The sequence below is a fragment of the Chlorocebus sabaeus genome, chromosome X, assembly GCF_047675955.1.
Source record: "Chlorocebus sabaeus isolate Y175 chromosome X, mChlSab1.0.hap1, whole genome shotgun sequence".
In the NCBI taxonomy this organism is placed as follows: domain Eukaryota; kingdom Metazoa; phylum Chordata; class Mammalia; order Primates; family Cercopithecidae; genus Chlorocebus; species Chlorocebus sabaeus.
The window spans coordinates 106,843,659-106,863,894 of record NC_132933.1 but is presented as its reverse complement, the minus strand read 5'-3'; the positions used below and the strand labels follow the sequence as shown (position 1 = coordinate 106,863,894).

Here is a 20,236-nt window from a genome sequence, read left to right as displayed (position 1 = left end):
CCAGCTCCCAACCAGGAACTCACCAAGAGTCACCTCATGAGATCGAAAGATACTCCTATCACCCAGGAAATTCCAAGGGATTTAGGACCTTCGTGTCAGGAACCAGAATCAAAGACCAAATATTGGAACAAAGGATGCACCTAGCACCCCATGGCTCAGGAAATTACAAGGGTTTTAGAAGCTCTGTGCCAGAACCAGGGGCAGAGACTTTATTTATTTATTTATTTATTTATTTATTTATTTGAGACGAGGTCTTGCTCTGGAGTACAGTGGCATGATCTTGGCTCACTGCAACCTCCTCCCCCTAGACTCAGGCAATCCTCCCACCACAGCCTCCCCAGTAGCTAAGACCACAGGGATGTGCCACCGCACCCATCTAATTTTTGTGCTTTTAGTAGAGACGGGATTTCATCATGTTGCCCAGATGGGTCTTGAACTTCTGAGCTCAAGTGATCTGCCCCCCTCAGCCTCCCAAAGTGCTAAGATTACAGGTGTGAGCCACCATGCCCAGCCTATTTATTTATTTTTGTGTCACACTAACCTAAAGGTAACAAACAGGAAACATTATGGATGAAGTATACTGGGTATTCATTTGCTTATTAAGCAAATATTTATTACACACTCAAAATGATAAGAGATGTGCTAGGCCCCAGAAATACAAACTACAAAACAACCCACTCTTTCCCTTCAAGGTGCTCATAATCTAGTTTGTAAGTTAGGCAAGTAAATTGGCAATTACAGCACAGTGTAACAAATGCTACCTGTGGGCGAAGGAAGTCCTGGGGTGAAGGGAAAGAGAGAAGGATGGTTTCCAGGAGGAGGGCTCATTTCACCAAAACCATGAAAAAGAGGAACAGGAGTAAGGGGTAATGAGAAGTGGGGAGAATTAGCCCAGGATGTCAGGCAAGAGAGGAGAAAGAGGTGGGTTATGAATTGGCGGACTATGATGAGAAATTTGGATTTACAGGAGAACAATGTGGGAATAACCCTGGAGGCAGAGACCAGTCAAGAGGCTTTTGCAAGAGTCTAGACATGAGATGGTGCTGGGTTGAAATAAGAAAGTGGCAACAGAAATGGAGGGAAGAGGACACAGCTGAGTGATATTGAAGAGGTATAGAATTGATCAGACTTGCCAGGCGCGGTGGCTCAAGCCTGTAATCCCAGCACTTTGGGAGGCCGAGATGGGCGGATCACGAGGTCAGGAGATCGAGACCATCCTGGCTAACACGGTGAAACCCCGTCTCTACTAAAAAATACAAAAAAACTAGCCGGGCGAGGTGGCGGGCGCCTGTAGTCCCAGCTACTCGGGAGGCTGAGGCAGGAGAATGGCGTAAACCCGGGAGGCAGAGCTTGCAGTGAGTTGAGATCTGGCCACTGCACTCCAGCCTGGGCGACACAGTAAGACTCCGCCTCAAAAAAAAAAAAAAAAAAAGAATTGATCAGACTTGATAATGAACTGGATGAGGCAATAAGGGGAGAAAAAGAATCTTTGTGCCCAGCTTTTGTCTTGGGAAACTGGGTGGTTGGTGATGGCATTAACTGAGTTAGAGAAGACAGGAGGAGGAGGACCAGGTTTTGGCTGAATATAACCAGTAGGTAAATAGACATATAAGAATCTTATGCCATATAAATTCAAGATATTATTTTTTAATTGTTAGTATTACATTAATGCACTTTATACTTTAAAAATTAATTCAACATATTAGATTATATGCAAATCAATAACTATCAAATACTATATATAGGAAGCACATAATGACTTGTACATAACTGACAGAGAAAAGTACAGCTAAAACATGCTGTGTGGGCATCCATTAAGTAGGCAACTCACAGACCTGAATGCAAACTCAGAGTACTTAACAGTGTGCTCTCTTCATACTCAAGTAAATCTTTTAAGGAAAGGAAATAGCACTTCATTTTAAGTCAGGGTGCCATTTCCACTGTAATTGCAGCTGACATATTGCTAATGCACCAAGACAATTTGTGATTTAAAAAAAAAACCCCAGAAGTTCACTAGTTCACTATATTACAGTTCATAATCACTAGGGCTTTCTTTGTGCAGTTCTAACTTTTAAAAAGCTTACATTTACCATCCAAATGCCATGATAAAATAGCTAATCTTGCCTGTGACGTTGTCATTACCAGAACAAGATAAAATTCCAAATTGTTAATGAACTGAGTGAATTTTAATTTGGGGACTTTGTAAGAAAGAAACATTCCCCATTAAATACTGTATATTTATTTATTGAGCTTAAAAAAAAAAAAAAAAAAAAAAAAAGAAGTGCTTCCCACCAAATCCCATGGTATATATTTGTCACAATCAGTGAAAACAGAAATGAGTACAACCAGGCATAATTGGAAACCAATTGTCCTTTCATCCATCACTAATGTTTCCAATCTGTTAAAGTCACGTTTGCCTTTTTCCAGGCTTTGCTGTGGTTCATATTTCCCACAGACTCATCATGAAAGCATTGACAATAGTAAGCTTCCACTCATCACTATTCAGTCCTACCTTAATTACAGCACCAAACGAATAGTGAGGAAAGGAACATTGTATTATCCCACTGGTACAACAAGACAGATCATTTCAATCAGATCAAATGCAAGTTGTAGTTCAGACAATCACTGTCTTAGATCTTTTATTTGTATGATTTTTCTTTTTTCTAAATTTCAGCTCTAGTAGGACATATTCACATTATTTCCACTTTTTAAAAGCCACCACTATAGGAACATTTTGGAATGCTAAATATTTGCTTCCAAGTTGTCATTAAAGATGGTACGTTTTCTCCTCTTGAAGAATATATTACAAACAATTGTTTTCCTATAAGCCATATATCTTCAAATGCTTTCCGATCCATTTGCCCTGAGAACATAAAACCAAAGGTGAACAGCTCTTAGTAAATCATCTCATGATCCCTGCAATGCAGTAATGATTGAAGAAAAAGGGAGGGAGATGGTCAATGCTCTTCTGCATGTACTCGGTAATCAAGTATCATTGATTATCTCTTTGATATACTGATTTCCTTTCTTTTGGGTATATACCCAGCAGTGGAATTGCTGGATCATATGGTAGCTCTATTTTTAGTTTGTTGAGGAATGATTGAGACTGGTTTTCATTTCGGAACCAACGAACCATTGCGTTCTTCAACTTTTCTAGTCTCCTCACTGAAGTTGAACAATTTCATGAAGATGAACATTGTAAGATATCTGATGTGTTGTTTCAATCAATGCCAGCAATAATTCTGGGGATCATTGCATACAGAACTTTCCAGGGTCAGGGTAAAGTGTCCACATCAAAATCATTATCTCTTTTATGCTTGGAAGCATTAGCTCCTGATAGGCCTCCAGATTCCAGATTCCTCCTGATAGATTCCTCCGGAGGCTTAGCTGTGATTACTGTTCTGATCTCATTTGACAGCATCTTATGTCTGGGGTGGTCCAGAATCTTCACGGCTTGAGTTTATCGCGTATAATTATTAGAACAGGTTCCGAGAACATAGTATAAAAATAGAAGAAAATGAGGAACAGCAGAGCAGAATGTAGAGATAATATCATCATGTGTTCTTGAGGCCCAAAGCAGAATCTTTTTTTTTTTTTTGAGACAGTCTTGTTCTGTCACCCAGGCTGGAGTGCAGTGGCACCATCTTGGCTCACTGCAGCCTTCGCCTCCTGGGTTCAAGCTATTCTCATGCCTTAGTCTCCTGAGCAGCTGCAATTATAGGCGCACAACCACCACACCTGGCTAATTTTTGTATTTTTAGTAGAAACGGGGTTTTACCCTGTAGGCCAGGCTGGTCTCGAACTCCTGACCTCAGGTGATCCACCTGCCTCAGCCTCCCAAAATGCTGAGATTACAGGCGTGAGCCACCGTGCCCAGCCCCAAGACAGAATTCTAAAGTGCACTTCCAAGGGAGAGCAAGTCAAGTCTACTTTAAGGTTGAGAAGAAGGTCATTCGAAACTTGGGGAGAGGGTTCCAGGGGCAGGTTGCCCATGGGGAGGCTTCAAGGGGTCCAGGCAGCAGGAGATGGTGAAGACATTCACAGAGTGTGACAGGGAAAGACAAGTGGAAAGGGAAAGAAAAGTGTATGAAACGTATTTATTTACTTGGGAAATTTCCCCTGCTTCAGTTCATAGCCACTAGACTATTTTGTGGTGTGTCACGATTCTAGATACCGAGTGATCACTGCTGTGGGCTGTGAGCAGAGCTTTAACAAGCAGTGGGGCTCACTGATTACTTATTAGTAGTAGTAGAAATAGTAGAGACAGGATCTCACTATGTTGCCAGGAATTCAAGACCTCCTGGCCTCAAGCCATCTTCCCACCTTGGCCTGTCAAATTGCAAGGCTTACAGGCATGAGCCACCATGCCCAGCCCGATTTTCTTTTCATGATGTCGTGCACTTCCTCCATGTTTCATTTTCTTCAGTTGCTCCAAGGTTACTCTCGGCTTTCTGCCACTTAAGAAGACAACCCAGCCCAGCCACACAGGTAAGACACTCAAAGGTGGACTGACTTCTCAGACCACATAAATGCTAAGGATTCAAATGGGCCCGAGTGAAATTCTAAGGCACATTCTCTGGCATTTTTTCAGACATTACCAGATGCACTCTAGTCTAGAACATGAAGCGGTCCATTTTAACCGTGCATTCCTCCCGAGACAAAGCATGTGTCTATAAAGGGCCCCTGCTGCTCCGTGAGGGGAGGGCGACCTTGCAGCGTACAGAAACCAATAAAGCACTTTGAGTCTGGCAAAACCCCAGCCCATCATGACTCCTCAGATGTTACTTTTAGTTAAAAAAAAAAAAAAATCAGATGCATTTGCCATGGGAACAGCAATGGAAGGTCACTCTCTTCTGTACTTATTTTTATGTGTGTGGGTCGCTGAGCCCTCATCCTCCTCCGGCTGGCTCTCTTCAAGCTACCCCCTCATTCCCATGTTGTCAGCCCTGCCTCTGCCTCTTCTTCCAGCCAGTTTCAGCTCACCCTCCAACTCCTCCCTTGCCCTCCCTTTGCTTCTTCTATCTAAGGGGCTATTAGTCTAACAGAAGCTTTCAGGGGGAAAGGCAATGAATATTGTTGTTGCAGAGGCAAAATCGGTCTTCTCTGTGAGCTGGACAGTGTTGCAAAGGCGCGGCTGGTCAGAAAGGGCACTGGCGCAGGAGGGAGGCAGGAGACCTGGGTCTAGTCCCAGCTCTGTCCCCAGCCGGCAGGGAGACTAGGGACAAGCCACTTTCCTTTGGGCTCAGGCTTCCTTGTCTGTAAAACAAGGAAGTTCCCTATTTGTAGAAACTCAGGAATGTTGTCGGTAATCAAGAAAATGAGTTTGGAGGGTTGAAGGCATAGTTGTCCTGAAAAAATCATCCTTTTCTAAAGCCTACAATTAAAACAGTACAAATTTTTACATTGTAAAATTACTTGCTCATTAGAAACAACGAAACCATCTCTCTCTCACACATGTACACACACACACACACACACACAAAATGAGAAAAGTCAGAATTATCTAAAATCTCTTCATTCAGAACAAGATTATTCTTAGGAGATCTATCAGTGTCGCCTTAATAAATCTTCCTTCTTTTTTTTTTTTTTTTTTGTTTTGAGACAGAGTCTTACTCTGTCGCCAGGCTGGAGTGCCGTGGCATTATCTCAGCTTACTGCAACCTCCGACTCCTGGTTCAAGCGATTCTCCTGCCTCAGCCTCCAGAGTAGCTGGGATTACAGGCATGTGCCACCATGCACAGCTAATTTTTGTATTTTTAGTAGAGACAGGGTTTCACCATGTTGGCCAGGATGGTCTCAGTCTCTTGACCTTCTGATCTGCCCGCCTCGGCCTCCCGAAGTGATGGGATAACAGGCATGAGTCGCCGCACCCGGCCAGATAAATCTTCCTTCTAAAGGCACGGTGCCCAGAGAAGTCTTTAGCACCCCAAAGTAACAGATAAACGTTTGAACTGGCTATGTTCATTACAGCATTATTTACAAAAGCCAAGATGTGAAATTAACCTAAGTGCCCATTAGTAGATAAACGGATAAAGAAAATGTGGTATGTACACAAAATGGAATGCTATTCAACCTTAAAAAAGAAGAAAATTCTGTCATTTGTGGCAACATGGATGAACTTGGAGGTTACTATGTTGAGTGAAATGAGCCAGGCACAGAAAGAACAATACCTCATGATCTCACTCACATGTAGGATCTAAAAAAAGTTGAACTTAGAAGACAGAGTGGAATGGTGGTTCCCAGGATCTGGGGGTGAGGGGTATTGGGGAGATGTTGATTAAAGGGTACAAAGTTTCAGACAGAAGAAATTGGGTTTTTAGATTTCTTGTACAGTATGGTAACTATAGCTAATAATGTGTATTATGGCCAGGTGTGGTGGCTCACCCCTGTAATCCCAGCACTTTGGGAGGTGAGGTGGGCAGATCATGAGGTCAGGAGTTCGAGACTAGCCTGACCAACATGCCGAAACCCTGTCTCTACTAAAAGTACAAAAATTAGCCGGGCATGGTGACACGCACCTGTAATCCCAGCTACTCAGGAGACTGAGGCAGGAGAATTGCTTGAATCCGGGAGGCAGGGGTTGCAGTGAGCTGAGATCTCGCCATTGCACCTCTCCAGCCTGGCAACAGAGCAATACTCCGTCTCAAATAATAATAATAATAATAATAATGATAATAATAGTGTATTACATATTTCAAACTTGCTGAAAGAATAAATTTCAAATGTTCTCACCACAAAAAATAATATGTGAGGTGGCGGATATGTCAATTCGCTTAATTTAATCATTCTTCATTGTACGCATATATCGAAACATCACATTGTCCCATACAAAAACATACAATTTTACTTTGCCAATTAAAATACATAATGAAAAGCTTAAATTGCCCAAATACTGAACACATTCTGTGCAATAAAAATCAACAGAAACAAAGGTAAGGATTTATGCATCATATTTATCCTGTGTCAAATCGACCTGGTGAAGTAGAATAAATTTGGGACCTGACATTAGAATAACAGCGTGCTTGGCCTAACCCAGCCTTTTATTGGCTATATTTGTCGGAGTCAAGCTGTTTTTTCCTCCATTTGTTCCTTGCTTCCCTCAACAAAGACATGCGCACATGCATGCACACATGTACACACACAGATCTTCCCTCTTTTTTTGCCCTGACTGGGTCCCTGGAGACTAACCTTTATGGACTGCATCACCCTTGGCCTAGGGCTTTTTATTAAGTTTGCTCAATGGGAGGCACCAAGTGGAGACAGGAGGGTGGGAGGAGAGAAAGGTGTATTTATTTTCCACCTTCTATCTCTCCCTCCCTGGTAAGATGTGATTTTGACAGTTCCTTTGTTCCAGTGTCTATAGCCACAGCTCTGCCAGGAAGCCCCTCTTCCAAGACTGCAGGTCTCATCTTCTCTGATAATCCTTACTGCCTCCCCTTGCCCTTGCTGGCCCAGGGAAGGAAAGGCCACAGCAATTCCCCACCATACTCTATCAGCCTGCCCACATCAATGTAAACAGTCTCTTCATTCAGCTCCCTTTGGTTACCCTGTTGAGTGCACCATCTGTTTCCTGCCAGGATCCTGCCTGATACAGAGTCTAGCCAGTAAACAGAACCCTCTTGAGTGTTTAACCCAGAGCACTTTAATGCAGGAAGCTGGTTATTCAGGTAAAGGAATTGCTGAGAAGCCAAACAGGCCACTTGGCAACTCAGAGATTAGCAACAGCAGGAAGCCACAAAAACAGAGGGAGAAGGGGAGGAGCCCATGACACAGGCACTGAGGAACAGGAGTCAACCAGTGAAAGCTGTCACCAGGACGGGTCTGTCCTTCAAGGGAAAAGCCATAGCCCCTGTGGGAGAAGCCATTAAAGGCAGGGAGGGGTGGTCTAGCTTTCCCCTCCAAACCATTCCTTCCATTGGCTGCACCCGGGCAGCCAACACAGGAGCTTACTCAGAAAATTGGCCTGCAGGAGTCAACCCTCCTGCCCTACAAAGTGGAACTGGAAAACGATACAAAAGTAAATTGAGAGCAAGTAGGTCCAGAGCCAGCATAATGGCTGTAACACCTTGGGCTAGTTACTAAACCACTCTGAGCTTTCCTGTCCTTACATACAAAAGGAGATGGTTAATACTTTACTTATTCCATGGGATGCTCTGAACCAAAATGAAATGAGCTAGAGGATGTAGGAGTGTTTGGTAAATTCTGAGGTGCTATACAAAATAAGGTGTCAGAGGGTCCTGAAGTTTATGAGCCTGTCAGTTTCTAATACTATCACTTTCATTCTTGGGCAATTGCTTTTAGTGTAATCCCTCAACCAAAGAAATACCTTTGCCAGATCCATTCGCTTAAACTGCCTATGAGCCTGTTTTGCAAGGAAAGGCAATTAAAGCGCAGGCTCAGGAAATGGAATCATTTGTTTGTGATCAGGGTCTACTGGCTACCAAATCAGGAGGTCTGCAGGGGGGCTCAGCTACTGTCTTGCTCAGCCCAGACGCATCCTTGAGGACGTGTGCCAAACCCATTGTGGCACACTGAGAAAAGTGTGCCCCCTTGGCTGTCCCCATACCAGGCAGTCTCTAGGGAAGGATAGCAGAGAGCTAGATGGAAAACAGACACATCTCTACACAGGATTAGCTTCTATGTCCCCTGGGCTCTGGGGAAGCCAGTAGCCAAGCTGAGGAGTCAGCCGTCTGCACAGAATCGCCACCTCACCAGTAGGGATGCATTTGCTCGGCACTTGTTTATGAGGACGGTGGAGACTGCCTTCAGTATCTGCCTAGTCCTTCCATCTTCAGCCATTCATTTCTCCTCTGATCCTCTTCCCAGATGAATCCTTTCTTCTTTCCACCTTTGTTTTAAAGATTCATCTTCAAGAGGGATCTGTAGTCAGGCTTTCGAATCAGTGTACTACATTCCCTTGGCAGTGGTTTTGGAATCTGGTTGCATTTAGAAGCATCTTGGGAGATTTTAAAAATCCCAACGTCTAGGCCATACCCTCGACCAATATCAGAATCTCTGGAAGCTGGAGCTACACAACTGATTTTTTTTTTTAGCTTTTATTTTAGGATCAGGGGTACATGTGCAGGTTTGTTATGCAGGTAAATTGCGTGGCATAGAGGTTTGGCATACAGATAATTTCATCACCCGGGTAATGAGCATAGTACTCGATAGGTATTTTTTCTGATCCTCTCCATATTCCCACTCTTTACCCTCAAGTACACCCCAGTGTCTGTTGTCCCCCTCCTAGTATCCATGTGTTCTCATTTTTTAGCTCCCACTTATAAGCGAGAGTATATAGTATTTGATTTTGCATTAATTTGCTTAGGATAATGGCCTCCAGCTCCATCCTTGTTGCTGCAGAGGACGTGATCTCTTTCTTTTTTATGGTTGCATAGTATTCCATGGTGTATAGTATCACATTTTCTTTAGTCTACCACTGATGGACATTTAGGTTGATTCCATGTCCTTACTATTGTGGATAGTGCTGCGATGAACGTACACGTGCGTGTGTCTTTATGGTAGAATGATTTATATTCTTTTGGGGATATACCCAATAATAAGATTGTTGGGTCAAATGGCAATTCTGTTTTAAGTTCTTTGAGAAATTGCCACATTGCTTTCCACAATGGCTAAACTAATTTACAGTCCTGCCAGCAGTGTATAAGTATTCCCTTTTCTCCACAGCCTCACCCGCATCTATTATTTTTTGACTTTTTAATGATAGCCATCCTGACTGGTGTAAGATGGTATCTCACTGTGGTTTGGATTTGCATTTCTCTAATGATTAGTGGTGTTGAACATTTTTTTCATATGCTTGTTAGCTGTGTATATGTCTTCTTTTGAGAAGTGTCTATTCAGATCCTTTGCCCGCTTTTTAATGGGGTCATTTGTGACACTGGTATTTTTGTAAAGTTCCCCTAGGTGACATGAATGTGCAGCCAAGATTAAGAGCCACTGTTTTAGGAGTAGAATTTAACTTCATCACATTGTGAAGCAAAACCACGCTCCTGCCTCTGAAGGAATGTCAGCCAGAGGCTTGTCGTAGGGCAGATAATCTAGAATCACAAGTGGGCTGCCTGAGAAAGAGCTTGCAGAGTGATGAATGGTCAGTTCCTTCCAGGGCAGGAGGCAACCCCAGACTACTGCACTTCTGGAGCAATTCACAACCCCACTATTACCACCCAGTCTGGCACCAGACTATAGAAGACTATAGAAAACTATAGTCTTCTCAAAGTTGACTAAAGTCTTGGAATGGGTCAAGGAGAAGATATCAAACTCTGTATCATGGAAGCTTTGGACCAAGGGGACTCAGTTGATTTTAGACATGATCTAAAACGAGAAGAGGAGAAAATGTCGGCCTGAGAGGTTAAGTAACTTTTCTGCAGTCCCACAGTGGGCTTTTGGCAGAGTTGGGATGGACTCCAGGTCTCCTTCCTCAAAATCGTGCCTCAGTTCTATTCCCCTCTCCCTGAATCGTCATGCTTCTGCTAGCATTTGAGCCCCCTTAGCAAAATTTTGAACGCTTTTAAAATGATGATTCTTGTACTAGGATCCAAATAAATAAGGTGGGACAGCGATAATGATTAGGAAATATTTATGGTTTTTCTGCGTGAGGCCTTCACATGCTGATTTGTTTACCTAGCATATAAACTGGAGCCTGTGGTGCTACTACACACGGAAGAAAAGTTTAAACATTCATCTCTGAAAGCAAGGAAAAGAAAACTTATTCTATTTGTGAGAAATAGGTAACATCACATTAATTTGAATAACGCTACCTTATTAAACTGTAGCGGCTCACTGTGGATAATTTTTCAGCATTTGAGAAGAGAGAGAATTATCACTCACTTGGTTGAATATGATTATGGAACTATTTTCAAGATGACATTTTATTTGTTTTTCTGAGACAGAGTCTCACTGTCACCCAGACTGGAGTGCAGTGGTGCTATCTCAGCTCACCACAACCTCTGCCTCCTGGGTTCAAGAGATTCTTCTGCCTCAGCCTCCCGAGTAGCTGGGATTACAGGCATATGCCACCACGCCTGGCTAATTTTTGTATTTTTAGTACAGACAGGGTTTCACCATGTTGGTCTCGAACTCCTGACCTCAAGTGGTCTGCCCACCTCGGCCTCCCAAAGTGCTGAGATTACAGGCATGAGCCACTGGGCCCGGTCTTTAAGATTACATTTTTAAAAATATACATTTTGCTTTGGTGTTTTTGACAGCTAACATGAAATGATATCATGAAAACGTCTTATAGTTTCCAAGTTTTAGGAAGGGTTCAGTTTGAGCAGTGTGCTAATTGCCTTTATTTGTGAGACAGAAATGAGCGTATAAAGGCATAAAAGATATTGGAAACTTAGGCACTGACTTAGAGTTTTGAGACCTAATTTCTTGTCGTTACTGTGCTGCCTGAGTCCAAGAAGACTTAGAGCCAATGATTGATTGAGACAAGTCTCAATCATTTTAGGAGGCTTATTTGCCATAGTTAAGGACACATGCCCAGGAGACAGGTGTATGCCTTTCTCCAAAGATAATTTTGAGGGCTCCAAATTTAAAGGGGAAAGGGTGGGATATTGAGAAGTACATAATTTTCATGTAAGAGGGCTGTAGGGAAAAACAGTCATTCATGCCTTTGTCTGGCTCAGTGAATCTGCATCTTTTTTTTTTTTGCCTAAGATGACACAGGCAAATGAGGCAGAGGAAAAATGCTGGGAATCTGCATTTTACGTAAGATAACAGAGACAAAATGGGGCAGGGGAGCAATCAGGTATGCATTCGTGTCTGTGGACGGTGGGGGAGGGGGTGTGTGTGTGACTGCACCTCTAAAGATAAGCTATCAATTTACCAAAAAGGTGCAGAAAAGAAAAAAAAAGATGCAGGAGAGAGTAAAAAGAGAGCCTAGGAACTCAAGTGAAAAAGGGCAAGATATATTAAAAACCAAACCTTCATGAAGGATCACCATGAGAATCTAGGAAGTAGTTTCTCTAACTGGAGCATGTTTTAGAAGCCCCTGGAGGGTTTATTGCTAGACACCACCTCCCAGAGTTTCAGATTCAGTGGTAAGTCTGGACCAGTTCTAACAAGCTGCATTTCCTTTTCTCTTTTCTTTCTTTTTTTTTTTTTTTTTTTTTTTTTTTTTTTTTTTTTGAGTGCAGTGGTGTGATCTCGGCTCACTGCAACCTCTGCCTCCTTGGCTCAAGCGATTCTCCTGCCTCAGCCTCCCCAAGAAGCTGGGATTACAGGCATGCACCACCACGCCTGGCTAATTTTGTATTTTTAGTAGAGACGGGGTTTCTCCATGTTGGTCATGCTGGTCTCAAACTCCTGACCTCAGGTGATCCGCCAACTTCAGCCTCCCAAAGTGCTGGGATTACAGGCGTGAGCCACCGCACCTTGCCACAAGCTGCATTTCTTTCTTTCTTTCTTTCTTTCTTTCTTTCTTTCTTTCTTTCTTTCTTTCTTTCTTTCTTTCTTTCTTTCTTTCTTTCTTTCTCTCTCTCTCTCTCTCTTTCTTTCTTTCTCTTTTCTTTTCTTTCTTTCTTTCTTTCTTTCTTTCTTTCTTTCTTTCTTCTCTCTCTCTCTCTCTCTCTCTCTCTCTCACTCTCTCTTTCTTTCTTTCCTTTTTTTTTTTTTTTTTTGATAGAGTCTTGCTCTGTCCCCCAGGTTGGAGTGCAGTGGCACAATCTCGGCTCACTGCAACCTCTGCTTCCGGGTTCAGGTGATTCTCCTGCCTCAGCCTCCCCAAGTAGCTGGGACTACAGGCATCCACCATCAAGCCCGGCTAATTTTTGTATTTTTAGTAGAGACAGGATTTTGCCGTGTTGGTCAGGCTGGTCTCGAACTCCTGACCTCAGGTGATCTGCCCACCTCGGCCTCCCAAAGTGCTCACTGGGTATGAGCCACTATGCCCGGTCCACAAGTTGCATTTCTAACAATGCTGCCAGGTGCCGCTACTGGCCTTGGGGGGATGAGGGTGGAGCACAGACACTTGAGAACTGCTGTTCTGGAGCAGTGTCTCTCAAACTGGGGTCTCTGACTGAGAATCTAAGAATGTTTAAAAATGTACCTGGGATTTGTTTAAATCAGGTATGGCAAGGTGACAGACACTGAGACAGCTGCCTTACTCACAGTTAGGCAGAAAGAGTGAGGGGTCACAATGGGCAAAAGCCTTTTGTTTTTTGCAGGAAGAAATGGGCAGGGCAAGGTGGGCAGTTTAGGGTTGGCTGCTTCGAATAAATAATTTCAGTGGGCTCTGGGCTATAGGCATAGTCTCTAGTTCAGTGCGTGGCCCTAGGGTGCTTTGGGCAGGCTTGGTGTGTAAAAGTTAGATAAGGGAGGTGGTGGGGAGGTGGAGGCGGTATGGGCTATGAATTGGTTAGTTTGCATGTGAAAGGCGCCCTGGGAGGCAACTTTTTTGCTATCTCTAGGAATTAGCTGGCCCCTGGAGAGGCAGTCTCCCTGGAATTAGCAAGGCCGCAAGATATCAGTATCATAAAATACAGAAAAATTAAAAACATGATTAATACAAAGAATAATTTTCTATTCTGTCTTTATTGTAATAATAATCTTCTTTTTTTGGGTACCAGTTGTAAAGACCAAATTTTTTTCCTGGTGATAATTCCCAATTTAAAGATAGTTTCACAAAATGAAATTTAGTTTATGAACTCATTGTCTCTAAAACTGTGGACCAAGGACCCTCAGAAATCCAAACATGTATCTTTACATGTCCAAGGGAATTTCTTAAACCATTAAAAGGACTTCATACTTAACTTTGAGAAACATATTGTGTTGGCATTCACATTAATCTGTACTAACAGCCCCCCTTCAGTCAATGAACAGCAGGCATTACCTTTTTATTGTTATTATTATCATTTTTTAAATTTTTATTGAGACAAGATTTTGCTCTGTCTCCCAGGCTGGAGTGCAGTGGCATGACCACAGCTCACCGTAGCCTCGACCTCCTGGGCTCAAGTGATCCTCCTGCCTCAGCCTCTGAAGTAGCTGGGACTGTAGGCATGCAGCACAGTGCCCAGCTATTATTTTTATTTTTGTAGAGATGGGGTCTCCCTATGTTGCCCAGGCTGACCTCGAAATCCTGGGTTCAAGGGATTCTCCTGCCAGGTTTATAGTCATGAGCCACTGTGCTGGCCTTTTATTATTTTCTTAAAATCAAACTTTTAAAAAACAGTATATAGGGCATCAGAAATTTTAGAGTCATCAGACCATTGTCCCTATCAAGTCATTTCCTTTCCTTTGTCTTTTACCTGCTCACAAAACTTTTTATAAGCCCACAAGACATGTGTATGTATGCGCATGCATACACAATGGGTTTCGCTAAGATACTCTGAATTTTATTTTCAGGAATGGTTATATAGGTTACTCTACTACCTCAAACGTTATAACTAATTTTATCTGTGTGTGTGTTGGCGGGGGGAGGGTGGTGGCTTCCACAGTGTCCGTGTGGCAAGACAAATGGGGGGAAAAGTCCACTTTCTTCCCAAGAGAATCCAGCATACCATGAGGATAAAAGTAGCGTCAATTGTGTCGGTCCAATACACATTGCTACTGCTCAATAAGCAGGTGCCTATTTATAAAGTAACACTCTGCATTCGCTGCTCAGCGTTTGAGGAGTTTCCTGAAAAAACACGGTTCCTTCCACATTTTATTCAGGTCATTGAAGCTGAGGCTTCGGTGATACTTGAAATCATTTCTGAGCTGAAAAGTATATAGAATCCCCCAACAGAACCATAATAAAGTCTGGAAATTACTTGTGGCTGGGGTAGAGTTTCCATGAGGGACTTAAAAAGCCTTAAGTGTGTACCTAGCTGACTATAAGGGAAGCCATGCGCACTCCAGCAAAATAGAGCGATACACAATAAAACATTTCATGGCCCACAAACTGTCCCTTACTAATTTGGGTAACTGGGGCACAGAGTTTATTTTTGCTTATTTTGCTTATTTTTGTTTTGCTGAAAACCTATGGCGTGCTGAGGCATATCTACCCCACCTTTAGCACTGCTATTTTTCCAGCTTTTTTCATGTTTCTTCCTTCTCGAACTCTTTATTTCTTTGACCCCCATGCCTGTGTTCCTGCCATTTCTTTCTTTTCCTATTATCAGTCGATAAATAATCAGATGAATATTAAATTCTATTGGCTAAGTATTTACTAATATTTCCTAACTTACACGGATAGGGAACAAGAAAGCATGACATATAGTGCCCGAGCACAAATTTCAATCTTTTGCTACTAGGTGCAGACTCCTTTTTCAATCCCCATGAAACCTGACCTACTGAAGACTGTAATTATTAGTAAAAGCATCAGCCAGTAGCCTGCCTGGAGCAACCCTGCAAGGTAAAAATGCTGCAAGGGGCTGGATCTGGTGACAGACAGTGGAGAAGGACATGGAGGGCCACAGAGGGCACAGGATTTGCGTTCCCAGAAGGAAGTGCTGGAATCAGGAGTAGAAGCACCGAAGGTCATTCCGAAATGAAGGAAGCATGTTCCTCTGTTCACAGCTGAAAATTGAATAGAAAGCTAGAGAGAATTTACAAAGAGTTAGATATTCAGCTATTATGGTTTAGACAATAAAATGGAGGAAAGGAATTTCGATTTACTGAAACCATACAGTGTACTAGGCACTTAACTACGTGCTTTACGTACATGATCTCATTTAACCCTTTTAACAATCCTGTGGGCTAGCTATGACTCTTGCCATTTCATATTTAAGGAACTCATCCTAAGTCATACAGTTAGAAAATGGTAGTGTCAGGATATGCATCAAGGTCTTTCTGACTGCAGAGCCCACGCACTTCCCATCCTATCTTGCAGATGGCCCAGTTTGAGACTGAGGGGAACGTGCTGTAGGTATTTATGTCTACCTGGCAAGCCAGAGACTGTGCTCTTACATCAACTTGCGTATCATCTGTCAGAGAAGTTTTGTGTGTGCGTGAAAGTTTTATTGTTATTATTGTTGTCGCTCTGATTCTGGAGGGAAATGTCTTTAGAATTTCAAATAACACATGACTCATTTCCTGATATACACAGTCACCATGATTTCTTTTATGAAAATATTGAATGCAGGCTCTGGAAATAAGAAAGACTTTCTACACATGCGCTGTAGAATAGTGTTTAAGCTAAAAAAAAAAAAAAAAAAAAAAGACAGAAAGGTGACCTTATTAACCCAGTCCTTTCCGCCTAGAATTCCTGCAAACTGTCAGCATCCCACAAGATTCCACCCACCTGGCAAATCCTAGTGCCATACTTTGAACAAAGACATCTACCACAATAACATTCCAGGCAGCTATCGAAACCATCTTTGGGATGCAGGGCTTTCTTGACCAGCTCCGAACAGTTGACCCTTGAACAACATGGGTTTGAACTGTGCACGTCCACTTATATGTGGATTGAAAATACAGTATTTAGGTGTGGGGGCTGGGGATCATATGACTCGGGTGTCCCGGAGCCCTGCTGCCTTCACATCCTGGGGCAGCCATGGGATGCCAGAGTGTGGTGAATGGTGGCCAGTGGGTCCGAGGCTGTGTCTACTGCGGCTAAGATGACTGCCTTTCATGATTGGCCTTGACTTTTCCATACATTGTGTGACTCTTGCCCCATGGCCCTTTGGCTGACCTTACCAGAAGCCATGATGACAGCAGCCTTTTGCCATTAGATGCAGGGAGATGGTGGTGGAGGTGGATACAGCAGTCAGAGAACATCTGGCAGAGACAAATATGGGCCACCCATTCATACAGAATACGAGCTTATTGTAGAAAGTCTTTCTAGTGGTTACGGTTGGCAAGATTTAAAGGATTTTATGCAACAAGCAGAAGAAGTAACCTATGTTGATGCTCACAAGGAATGCACAAGTGAGGGCATTGAGTTTCACTCCTGTTTTGACATGAAGCATGCGTTGGACAAACTGGATGGTGCAAAAATATTAAGCTTATTGAAGGTAAGTCAGGCACAAGCGATAGGCGATCCGATTCTGGAAGCAGATCCAGGTCTTGATCTAGAAGACGGTCACGAAGTAGGAGTCACCGGAGCAGCCACAGTAGATCTCAAAGTATCTCAAAAAGTCACTCCTCATCCAGGTTGCGGAGCAAAGGTCAATCACATTCTCGTTCAAAAGGCAGGAAATCTAGCTCAAGGAGCAAATCTATGCCCAAATCTGATATAGGCTCCCGTTCTTGCTCTCAAAGCAGATCTAGGGATGAGTATGAGAAATCTCCAAGCAGGTCTTGGTCTCGATCTTCCGAAGAAAGTGGAAAAGGTGATACGAAGTCAAAACACAGATCAAGGAGCCAGTCTTGTTCCAATTCACCCCTACCTGTTCCACCCTCAAAGGGTCATTCTGTGTCCTCTCCACCAAAAAGAGCTACTTCAAGATCCTGTTCTAGATCTCATTCAAAATAAAGATCAGGGTCCAGGTTGAGTTCCAGAGATTAATCCAGAACTCTTCATTCATTGCACACTATTTTGGAACACTTTTCTACTTGCTTAGGCAGTTGTTCTTCCATGTTTGTACTTGGCTTCTTTTGCAAGAGGAATCTCCTGAAAACAGGGGCACACAGAAATTTGATTTATGGCCAAATTTGATGAAAAAGATGAGATTCTAAGGAAATGGTGGAATAAAGTCAAAGACCCTCTCCCTTCTTTGTAGAATTAAGATAACTTCGATTTTACAGCTTTTGAGCTAAAATAACTTTTGTAAAGATTAAACTCATTTAGATTTTTTTTTAAAGTATTTCAGCAGGATCTGCTGCACGGTTTTTTGTTGTTGTTGTTGTGTTATTTGTTTGCTTATTTTTAAATTAACCATTTCAAACCTTGAATACTTAAGGCTTTAGAGGGACAACCCAATTTTCAATTATGTTTGCTTTTTATAAAGCTTGAGTTATGTAAGATTTAAATAAAAGTTTGCTACCAAAAAAAAAGAAAATATAGTATTCACAAGATGTGAAACCCAAGTATAGGGAGGGCCAACTTCTCATATACGTGGGTTCTGCAGGGCTGACTGTGGGACTTGAGTATGGGTGAATTTGGGTATACCCCGGGGACCTTGAACCAATCCCCTGCATATATCAAGGGACAACTATACTGAGGTATAAAGCTGTAAAAGTGTCCTAGTGCACAAGAGGAGGATCTTGAATTTCCTGCTGCAGGACCACACACGGGTAATATGCACATTTTCATTCAGTAGGTGAATCAGATGTATAGAAATGGCTCACACATGCTGCCACCCACTTCAGCTGTACCAGTGACAGCTATCTGGGAAGGATACCAACTCTTTTTTTCCCAGCCCAGAAGCAGTCTTAGCCCTTCTTCATGCTCGGCACCTATTGATTGGAACAGTCACTTAAGATGAAATGCATTTGCCATTCCTGATCTCAAAACATTCTTTCTGGAAAAAAAAAAAAATTCACGTGGACATGATTCAAATGTATGTTACAGTTATCTTTTAGAACTGTGCCTAGCCTCAAGTAATTGATAAAACCTTCCTTCAGAACCTCAACCACTCCCAACCCCCTGCAGTGCATACTATCTAAACATCCAACTGGCATTTACCATAGGCTTATTGAGCTTTTATTTATTTTCTCAGGTATATAGGATTGCAGACCCCTCACCAGTGGGGTTATGCTATCTCATCCTATCTCTCTGTTATGCTGTCATATAGTGCTGTGCTTTGTTTATGTAAGGTATTCAGAACCGTGCATGATGATGTTAAGATAATGCTTGAGGTCGGGCGCGGTGGCCCACACCTGTAATCCCAGCACTTTGGGAGGCTGAGGCAAGTGGGTAGTTTGAGGTCAGGGGTTCAAGACCAGCCTGACCAACATGGTGAAATCCCATCTCTACTAAAAATACAAAAATTAGCCGGACGTGGTGGTGGGTGCCTGTAATCCCAGCTACTCTAGAGGCTGAGGCAGGAGAATCACTTGAACCTGGGAGGCAGAGGTTACAGTGAGCTGAGATGGTGCCATTGCACTCCAGCCTAGGTGACACAGTAAGACTCCATCTCAAAAAAAAAAAAAAAAAAAAAAAAAAAGCTAATGCTTGATGGAGAGCATTTGGAAGTAGAAGTAATAAAAGCACTAAGATGGTGCAGATGGCCCAGCATTGATTTTGGGTTACCATTATTGAAGAACAACTCAGCTTCCACTCTTAATGCTCATGGGTCAGCAGTAATGCTTTGCACAGGAAAGGAGAAATATTCTAACAGAATATTCAATTTCATTGTAAGTCTGACCCAGAGGAAAAGGGAGAGAGACAGACCCAAGACCTGTCTATCGGTTGCTTTGTGGTGGAAAACAAGGTCATCAATGCATGACAGGACCTCTCCAAGACAGCTAGGCTCATGGGGCATCCTTCATGTATCTCTGAGGTGGAACGAGATTTGTAAAGCTGCCACTTCTTGGTGGCTTGCTTCAAGTTTTCGTCTGCTTTATCAGTTGTGGCCAGAAACCTGGATTAGGGGTCTCAGCCGTTGAGCCCTCTGCCTGGGGTGAGGCGTCCTATCTGCTCCATCTGTCCATGAGGCTTCCTAATCATCCTCTGCTCTTTTTTTCTTTTTCTTTTTTTTTCTTTTTTTTTGAAACAGGGTCTTGCTCTGTCACCCAGGCTGAAGTGCACGGATGCCATCTCAGCTCACTGCAGCCTAAACCGCCAGGCTCCCACCTCAACCTCCCGAGTAGCTAGGACTACAAGAGCCACCACGCCCAGCTAATTTTTTTTATTTCCTGTAGAGACAAGGTCTTGCTATGTTGTCCAGGCTGGTCTCAAACTCCTGAGCTCAAGCAATCTTCCCTCCCATCTCGGCCTCCCAAAGTGCTGGGCTTCCAGGTGTGAGCCACCGTGCCCAGCCTCTGTGTTGTCTTGGCTCTCTGCCTTGACATATGAGCCCCGCATAGTAGCACGGAGTTTCCCTTCGGGTACTCCCTCAGCCCTTAGCCTGTGCTTAGCACTTTAGGCAAGAGCCTCTTCTGCCAGTATTTTTAGCAATAAAAGAGGCATATTTATCATATGATATATGCTATATCATATATATATGTGTGTGTGTATATTTATTTCTTCAAATAACATTCTATCGTATAATCTTTTTTGGAGGGATACCCTTTTTTATATGACAAATAATAATTGTGTCTATTTATGGGGTACAATATGCTGTTTTAATCTATGTATATGTTATAGAAAGAGTCAATCAAGCTAATTAACATATCCATCAGCTCACTACTTTAA

General features: G+C 42.8%; 1 pseudogene; it reads left to right on the top strand.

Annotated features, from left to right (window-relative positions):
- Positions 1-16,670: 16,670 nt before the first annotated feature.
- On the top strand, positions 16,671-17,446 carry LOC103231857 (uncharacterized; annotated as a pseudogene).
- The last annotated feature ends 2,790 nt before the right edge of the window (positions 17,447-20,236 follow it).